Here is an 8,539-nt window from a genome sequence, read left to right as displayed (position 1 = left end):
CAGTTCGCATCATGAGGTCTTGCCGGTCAGCCCAACATTTCCCCGGGACCCCTTAAAAAAGGAGCTTGGTTTTAAGTTTGGTTTGATTGAACAGTACATTTTGTTGGCTGGGCTGGGACCCTCTCCTATTTAGCGCAAGAGTGGAACGAGGCAGCAAGTTCAAGGAATGACATTGCATCCAGGCACTTACAGCTCTTTGTGCCCTAATGCCATGACACAAAAACATAATTTGAAAAAAGTTAGCAGAGGATGGATTCGATCCATCGACCTCTGGGTTATGGGCCCAGCACGCTTCCGCTGCGCCACTCTGCTGGTTGGAGAACAAGAGCTTTTCTGGGCTTTTACAGCCTACAAACCGACAACCCTAGACCCAGTTTCGAGTGAAGCGGGCAGTAGGCCTTACAAAGCCAAACAACCTGCAACCACGCACTCCCATCCCATGGCCTTTTGCAGACAGGCCTCATTTCTCTAGCTCACACCCTAACTGCCAACACCCCTTCCCCTTCTCTCTCTGTCTCTCTCTCTCTGTCTCTCTCTCTCATTCTCTCTCTCTCGCAAATAGATACTTTACTTCCCAGGTGCAACAAAACAAGCCTTCTCGAGCTGGCAGATATGGGAAGGAAGGAAGGAAGGGCCAGTTTGGAAACTCAACTCAATTACCATAAATCCCCTGCTAAGGGTTATGGGAGGGAGGAATGAAGGAACTTTGCTTCAGGGAAAGGGCTGCTGCTGCTTCAGCATGTGAGGAGCGCAGCCACACGTTTCACCTTCTTCAGTATGTTGGTTTACAGGATGAGAGAGATCCTGAAACCTCACTCTAATAGGCTGAGGTGCTGTGCTCGGTGGCCTGCTGGGACCAAGGCCCGTCAGGGCAAGGCGAATAGGCCTTTGTCAGGCCTTCGTCAGGGCTTTGTCGGGGAGGGGCCAGGAGCCCTGCTCGCTTCAATCCCCTCACCGATAGACAGTTGCAGAAACTAGGATGCAAGAACCTTTCCTGGATGGGGTTTTGATTTTCACGAAAAGTGTGTCAGCTTTGCTTTCAGCATGAGTCTGATTTCCAAAAAATGCATTTTGAACAATTTAAAGATTTGATCTGCGTTGGCCGGGAATCGAACCCGGGTCAACTGCTTGGAAGGCAGCTATGCTCACCACTATACCACCAACGCCTGCCTGTCTGGGCTATCTGATGGAGCGGCCCTTAGAAATAAGAATAAGTCATTGGCTGGGGATGAAAAAAGCTTGCGTTTGACGCAGAAGCAGTTTGCATCATGAGGTCTTGCCGGTCAGCCCAACATTTCCCCGGGACCCCTTAAAAAAGGAGCTTGGTTTTAAGTTTGGTTTGATTGAACAGTACATTTTGTTGGCTGGGCTGGGACCCTCTCCTATTTAGCGCAAGAGTGGAACGAGGCAGCAAGTTCAAGGAATGACATTGCATCCAGGCACTTACAGCTCTTTGTGCCCTAATGCCATGACACAAAAACATAATTTGAAAAAAGTTAGCAGAGGGTGGTTTCGATCCATCGACCTCTGGGTTATTGGCCCAGCACGCTTCCGCTGCGCCACTCTGCTGGTTGGAGAACAAGAGCTTTTCTGGGCTTTTACAGCCTACAAACCGACAACCCTAGACCCAGTTTCGAGTGAAGCGGGCAGTAGGCCTTACAAAGCCAAACAACCTGCAACCACGCACTCCCATCCCATGGCCTTTTGCAGACAGGCCTCATTTCTCTAGCTCACACCCTAACTGCCAACACCCCTTCCCCTTCTCTCTCTGTCTCTCTCTCTCTCTGTCTCTCTCTCTCATTCTCTCTCTCTCGCAAATAGATACTTTACTTCCCAGGTGCAACAAAACAAGCCTTCTCGAGCTGGCAGATATGGGAAGGAAGGAAGGAAGGGCCAGTTTGGAAACTCAACTCAATTACCATAAATCCCCTGCTAAGGGTTATGGGAGGGAGGAATGAAGGAACTTTGCTTCAGGGAAAGGGCTGCTGCTGCTTCAGCATGTGAGGAGCGCAGCCACACGTTTCACCTTCTTCAGTATGTTGGTTTACAGGATGAGAGAGATCCTGAAACCTCACTCTAATAGGCTGAGGTGCTGTGCTCGGTGGCCTGCTGGGACCAAGGCCCGTCAGGGCAAGGCGAATAGGCCTTTGTCAGGCCTTCGTCAGGGCTTTGTCGGGGAGGGGCCAGGAGCCCTGCTCGCTTCAATCCCCTCACCGATAGACAGTTGCAGAAACTAGGATGCAAGAACCTTTCCTGGATGGGGTTTTGATTTTCACGAAAAGTGTGTCAGCTTTGCTTTCAGCATGAGTCTGATTTCCAAAAAATGCATTTTGAACAATTTAAAGATTTGATCTGTGTTGGCCGGGAATCGAACCCGGGTCAACTGCTTGGAAGGCAGCTATGCTCACCACTATACCACCAACGCCTGCCTGTCTGGGCTATCTGATGGAGCGGCCCTTAGAAATAAGAATAAGTCATTGGCTGGGAATGAAAAAAGCTTGCGTTTGACGCAGAAGCAGTTCGCATCATGAGGTCTTGCCGGTCAGCCCAACATTTCCCCGGGACCCCTTAAAAAAGGAGCTTGGTTTTAAGTTTGGTTTGATTGAACAGTACATTTTGTTGGCTGGGCTGGGACCCTCTCCTATTTAGCGCAAGAGTGGAACGAGGCAGCAAGTTCAAGGAATGACATTGCATCCAGGCACTTACAGCTCTTTGTGCCCTAATGCCATGACACAAAAACATAATTTGAAAAAAGTTAGCAGAGGATGGTTTCGATCCATCGACCTCTGGGTTATGGGCCCAGCACGCTTCAGCTGCGCCACTCTGCTGGTTGGAGAACAAGAGCTTTTCTGGGCTTTTACAGCCTACAAACCGACAACCCTAGACCCAGTTTCGAGTGAAGCGGGCAGTAGGCCTTACAAAGCCAAACAACCTGCAACCACGCACTCCCATCCCATGGCCTTTTGCAGACAGGCCTCATTTCTCTAGCTCACACCCTAACTGCCAACACCCCTTCCCCTTCTCTCTCTGTCTCTCTCTCTCTGTCTCTCTCTCTCATTCTCTCTCTCTCGCAAATAGATACTTTACTTCCCAGGTGCAACAAAACAAGCCTTCTCGAGCTGGCAGATATGGGAAGGAAGGAAGGAAGGGCCAGTTTGGAAACTCAACTCAATTACCATAAATCCCCTGCTAAGGGTTATGGGAGGGAGGAATGAAGGAACTTTGCTTCAGGGAAAGGGCTGCTGCTGCTTCAGCATGTGAGGAGCGCAGCCACACGTTTCACCTTCTTCAGTATGTTGGTTTACAGGATGAGAGAGATCCTGAAACCTCACTCTAATAGGCTGAGGTGCTGTGCTCGGTGGCCTGCTGGGACCAAGGCCCGTCAGGGCAAGGCGAATAGGCCTTTGTCAGGCCTTCGTCAGGGCTTTGTCGGGGAGGGGCCAGGAGCCCTGCTCGCTTCAATCCCCTCACCGATAGACAGTTGCAGAAACTAGGATGCAAGAACCTTTCCTGGATGGGGTTTTGATTTTCACGAAAAGTGTGTCAGCTTTGCTTTCAGCATGAGTCTGATTTCCAAAAAATGCATTTTGAACAATTTAAAGATTTGATCTGCGTTGGCCGGGTCAACTGCTTGGAAGGCAGCTATGCTCACCACTATACCACCAACGCCTGCCTGTCTGGGCTATCTGATGGAGCGGCCCTTAGAAATAAGAATAAGTCATTGGCTGGGAATGAAAAAAGCTTGCGTTTGACGCAGAAGCAGTTCGCATCATGAGGTCTTGCCGGTCAGCCCAACATTTCCCCGGGACCCCTTAAAAAAGGAGCTTGGTTTTAAGTTTGGTTTGATTGAACAGTACATTTTGTTGGCTGGGCTGGGACCCTCTCCTATTTAGCGCAAGAGTGGAACGAGGCAGCAAGTTCAAGGAATGACATTGCATCCAGGCACTTACAGCTCTTTGTGCCCTAATGCCATGACACAAAAACATAATTTGAAAAAAGTTAGCAGAGGATGGTTTCGATCCATCGACCTCTGGGTTATGGGCCCAGCACGCTTCCGCTGCGCCACTCTGCTGGTTGGAGAACAAGAGCTTTTCTGGGCTTTTACAGCCTACAAACCGACAACCCTAGACCCAGTTTCGAGTGAAGCGGGCAGTAGGCCTTACAAAGCCAAACAACCTGCAACCACGCACTCCCATCCCATGGCCTTTTGCAGACAGGCCTCATTTCTCTAGCTCACACCCTAACTGCCAACACCCCTTCCCCTTCTCTCTCTGTCTCTCTCTCTCTGTCTCTCTCTCTCATTCTCTCTCTCTCGCAAATAGATACTTTACTTCCCAGGTGCAACAAAACAAGCCTTCTCGAGCTGGCAGATATGGGAAGGAAGGAAGGAAGGGCCAGTTTGGAAACTCAACTCAATTACCATAAATCCCCTGCTAAGGGTTATGGGAGGGAGGAATGAAGGAACTTTGCTTCAGGGAAAGGGCTGCTGCTGCTTCAGCATGTGAGGAGCGCAGCCACACGTTTCACCTTCTTCAGTATGTTGGTTTACAGGATGAGAGAGATCCTGAAACCTCACTCTAATAGGCTGAGGTGCTGTGCTCGGTGGCCTGCTGGGACCAAGGCCCGTCAGGGCAAGGCGAATAGGCCTTTGTCAGGCCTTCGTCAGGGCTTTGTCGGGGAGGGGCCAGGAGCCCTGCTCGCTTCAATCCCCTCACCGATAGACAGTTGCAGAAACTAGGATGCAAGAACCTTTCCTGGATGGGGTTTTGATTTTCACGAAAAGTGTGTCAGCTTTGCTTTCAGCATGAGTCTGATTTCCAAAAAATGCATTTTGAACAATTTAAAGATTTGATCTGCGTTGGCCGGGAATCGAACCCGGGTCAACTGCTTGGAAGGCAGCTATGCTCACCACTATACCACCAACGCCTGCCTGTCTGGGCTATCTGATGGAGCGGCCCTTAGAAATAAGAATAAGTCATTGGCTGGGAATGAAAAAAGCTTGCGTTTGACGCAGAAGCAGTTCGCATCATGAGGTCTTGCCGGTCAGCCCAACATTTCCCCGGGACCCCTTAAAAAAGGAGCTTGGTTTTAAGTTTGGTTTGATTGAACAGTACATTTTGTTGGCTGGGCTGGGACCCTCTCCTATTTAGCGCAAGAGTGGAACGAGGCAGCAAGTTCAAGGAATGACATTGCATCCAGGCACTTACAGCTCTTTGTGCCCTAATGCCATGACACAAAAACATAATTTGAAAAAAGTTAGCAGAGGATGGTTTCGATCCATCGACCTCTGGGTTATGGGCCCAGCACGCTTCCGCTGCGCCACTCTGCTGGTTGGAGAACAAGAGCTTTTCTGGGCTTTTACAGCCTACAAACCGACAACCCTAGACCCAGTTTCGAGTGAAGCGGGCAGTAGGCCTTACAAAGCCAAACAACCTGCAACCACGCACTCCCATCCCATGGCCTTTTGCAGACAGGCCTCATTTCTCTAGCTCACACCCTAACTGCCAACACCCCTTCCCCTTCTCTCTCTGTCTCTCTCTCTCTGTCTCTCTCTCTCATTCTCTCTCTCTCGCAAATAGATACTTTACTTCCCAGGTGCAACAAAACAAGCCTTCTCGAGCTGGCAGATATGGGAAGGAAGGAAGGAAGGGCCAGTTTGGAAACTCAACTCAATTACCATAAATCCCCTGCTAAGGGTTATGGGAGGGAGGAATGAAGGAACTTTGCTTCAGGGAAAGGGCTGCTGCTGCTTCAGCATGTGAGGAGCGCAGCCACACGTTTCACCTTCTTCAGTATGTTGGTTTACAGGATGAGAGAGATCCTGAAACCTCACTCTAATAGGCTGAGGTGCTGTGCTCGGTGGCCTGCTGGGACCAAGGCCCGTCAGGGCAAGGCGAATAGGCCTTTGTCAGGCCTTCGTCAGGGCTTTGTCGGGGAGGGGCCAGGAGCCCTGCTCGCTTCAATCCCCTCACCGATAGACAGTTGCAGAAACTAGGATGCAAGAACCTTTCCTGGATGGGGTTTTGATTTTCACGAAAAGTGTGTCAGCTTTGCTTTCAGCATGAGTCTGATTTCCAAAAAATGCATTTTGAACAATTTAAAGATTTGATCTGCGTTGGCCGGGAATCGAACCCGGGTCAACTGCTTGGAAGGCAGCTATGCTCACCACTATACCACCAACGCCTGCCTGTCTGGGCTATCTGATGGAGCGGCCCTTAGAAATAAGAATAAGTCATTGGCTGGGAATGAAAAAAGCTTGCGTTTGACGCAGAAGCAGTTCGCATCATGAGGTCTTGCCGGTCAGCCCAACATTTCCCCGGGACCCCTTAAAAAAGGAGCTTGGTTTTAAGTTTGGTTTGATTGAACAGTACATTTTGTTGGCTGGGCTGGGACCCTCTCCTATTTAGCGCAAGAGTGGAACGAGGCAGCAAGTTCAAGGAATGACATTGCATCCAGGCACTTACAGCTCTTTGTGCCCTAATGCCATGACACAAAAACATAATTTGAAAAAAGTTAGCAGAGGATGGTTTCGATCCATCGACCTCTGGGTTATGGGCCCAGCACGCTTCCGCTGCGCCACTCTGCTGGTTGGAGAACAAGAGCTTTTCTGGGCTTTTACAGCCTACAAACCGACAACCCTAGACCCAGTTTCGAGTGAAGCGGGCAGTAGGCCTTACAAAGCCAAACAACCTGCAACCACGCACTCCCATCCCATGGCCTTTTGCAGACAGGCCTCATTTCTCTAGCTCACACCCTAACTGCCAACACCCCTTCCCCTTCTCTCTCTGTCTCTCTCTCTCTGTCTCTCTCTCTCATTCTCTCTCTCTCGCAAATAGATACTTTACTTCCCAGGTGCAACAAAACAAGCCTTCTCGAGCTGGCAGATATGGGAAGGAAGGAAGGGCCAGTTTGGAAACTCAACTCAATTACCATAAATCCCCTGCTAAGGGTTATGGGAGGGAGGAATGAAGGAACTTTGCTTCAGGGAAAGGGCTGCTGCTGCTTCAGCATGTGAGGAGCGCAGCCACACGTTTCACCTTCTTCAGTATGTTGGTTTACAGGATGAGAGAGATCCTGAAACCTCACTCTAATAGGCTGAGGTGCTGTGCTCGGTGGCCTGCTGGGACCAAGGCCCGTCAGGGCAAGTCGAATAGGCCTTTGTCAGGCCTTCGTCAGGGCTTTGTCGGGGAGGGGCCAGGAGCCCTGCTCGCTTCAATCCCCTCACCGATAGACAGTTGCAGAAAGTAGGATGCAAGAACCTTTCCTGGATGGGGTTTTGATTTTCACGAAAAGTGTGTCAGCTTTGCTTTCAGCATGAGTCTGATTTCCAAAAAATGCATTTTGAACAATTTAAAGATTTGATCTGCGTTGGCCGGGTCAACTGCTTGGAAGGCAGCTATGCTCACCACTATACCACCAACGCCTGCCTGTCTGGGCTATCTGATGGAGCGGCCCTTAGAAATAAGAATAAGTCATTGGCTGGGAATGAAAAAAGCTTGCGTTTGACGCAGAAGCAGTTCGCATCATGAGGTCTTGCCGGTCAGCCCAACATTTCCCCGGGACCCCTTAAAAAAGGAAATTGGTTTTAAGTTTGGTTTGATTGAACAGTACATTTTGTTGGCTGGGCTGGGACCCTCTCCTATTTAGCGCAAGAGTGGAACGAGGCAGCAAGTTCAAGGAATGACATTGCATCCAGGCACTTACAGCTCTTTGTGCCCTAATGCCATGACACAAAAACATAATTTGAAAAAAGTTAGCAGAGGATGGTTTCGATCCATCGACCTCTGGGTTATGGGCCCAGCACGCTTCTGCGCCACTCTGCTGGTTGGAGAACAAGAGCTTTTCTGGGCTTTTACAGCCTACAAACCGACAACCCTAGACCCAGTTTCGAGTGAAGCGGGCAGTAGGCCTTACAAAGCCAAACAACCTGCAACCACGCACTCCCATCCCATGGCCTTTTGCAGACAGGCCTCATTTCTCTAGCTCACACCCTAACTGCCAACACCCCTTCCCCTTCTCTCTCTGTCTCTCTCTCTCTGTCTCTCTCTCTCATTCTCTCTCTCTCGCAAATAGATACTTTACTTCCCAGGTGCAACAAAACAAGCCTTCTCGAGCTGGCAGATATGGGAAGGAAGGAAGGAAGGGCCAGTTTGGAAACTCAACTCAATTACCATAAATCCCCTGCTAAGGGTTATGGGAGGGAGGAATGAAGGAACTTTGCTTCAGGGAAAGGGCTGCTGCTGCTTCAGCATGTGAGGAGCGCAGCCACACGTTTCACCTTCTTCAGTATGTTGGTTTACAGGATGAGAGAGATCCTGAAACCTCACTCTAATAGGCTGAGGTGCTGTGCTCGGTGGCCTGCTGGGACCAAGGCCCGTCAGGGCAAGGCGAATAGGCCTTTGTCAGGCCTTCGTCAGGGCTTTGTCGGGGAGGGGCCAGGAGCCCTGCTCGCTTCAATCCCCTCACCGATAGACAGTTGCAGAAAGTAGGATGCAAGAACCTTTCCTGGATGGGGTTTTGATTTTCACGAAAAGTGTGT

The 8,539-nt window shown here is 50.1% G+C and overlaps 1 non-coding gene across 1 annotated transcript; it reads right to left on the bottom strand.

The window, feature by feature from the left end:
- Positions 1–240: 240 nt before the first annotated feature.
- On the bottom strand, positions 241–312 carry TRNAM-CAU (transfer RNA methionine (anticodon CAU)). Its single transcript has one exon. It is a non-coding gene; the product is annotated as a tRNA-Met (tRNA).
- Between the last annotated feature and the right edge of the window lie 8,227 nt (positions 313–8,539).

The sequence above is a fragment of the Ambystoma mexicanum genome, chromosome 6q (assembly GCF_040938575.1).
Source record: "Ambystoma mexicanum isolate Mex_15411 chromosome 6q, UKY_AmexF1_1, whole genome shotgun sequence".
Lineage (NCBI taxonomy): Eukaryota > Metazoa > Chordata > Amphibia > Caudata > Ambystomatidae > Ambystoma > Ambystoma mexicanum.
This window is presented reverse-complemented; position numbering and strand designations above follow the sequence as displayed.